Below are 724 nucleotides of genomic sequence, written 5' to 3' on the forward strand. Positions count from 1 at the left end.
TAAAAATGAAATAAAAGTTTAGAATATACACATACACCAAATATATATATATATATATACACACACACACACACACACACACATACATACACACACACACACATAAAATTTTAAACTGAACTTTGATAAGAGAGTTTATAAAGTAAAAGGGTAGTGGTCTCTGTGGGATTCCAGAAGTTTCCTGATGTAATTAAGGGTACACAGCCCTGTCTCTTCTGGGTGGCATAGTTATTCCCAACTTTGCTTCCCATTACCTGGAGAAAGTCTGTCGAGATCGTGGCTTCCAGAAGGACAGGTAGCAGCTCCCCAGTCTCCTCCATCGTCACTGTGAGTGAAGTCAGGTTCAGCCCCCGTGGGCTCTGCTCATGGGGTGGGCCACCATTCCTTCCTACCACAAACCACTTTTCTCAGACTGGAGAAGGGACTGCAGCACACATGTTCATGTTAAAATGTGAACTTTAATTGTAAAAATCATTTTCTGTAAATATAGTTATATCAACCTCTCTGCACACAACTTGGTTCATATATATACAGATATGATATTCATAGATGTTATTTGTACCACAGAACAAAATCAATGCAAGAAACATTTACTCTTAGCTTCAGGATTAACCCCAGCTTTCTTTAGGCCTTAAAATTACCACCACTGGAAACAGAGAGCACGGCATACCTGGGCACACCAGTATTCAGGGCAAAATTTATGAATTGTCTTACTAATTTCATA

General features: G+C 39.2%; 1 long non-coding RNA gene across 1 annotated transcript in view; it reads right to left on the bottom strand.

Moving 5' to 3' along the window:
- The window catches only part of LOC105511186, a 4,351-nt gene extending 3,899 nt beyond the window's left edge, over window positions 1-452 (bottom strand). Inside the window, exon 1 of the long non-coding RNA XR_001001682.1 lies at window positions 255-452. This is a non-coding gene — a long non-coding RNA (uncharacterized LOC105511186). The remainder of the gene's footprint in view (window positions 1-254) is intronic.
- Between the last annotated feature and the right edge of the window lie 272 nt (window positions 453-724).

This window comes from Colobus angolensis, unplaced genomic scaffold (genome assembly GCF_000951035.1).
Source record: "Colobus angolensis palliatus isolate OR3802 unplaced genomic scaffold, Cang.pa_1.0 Scaffold2, whole genome shotgun sequence".
Classification (NCBI taxonomy): domain Eukaryota; kingdom Metazoa; phylum Chordata; class Mammalia; order Primates; family Cercopithecidae; genus Colobus; species Colobus angolensis.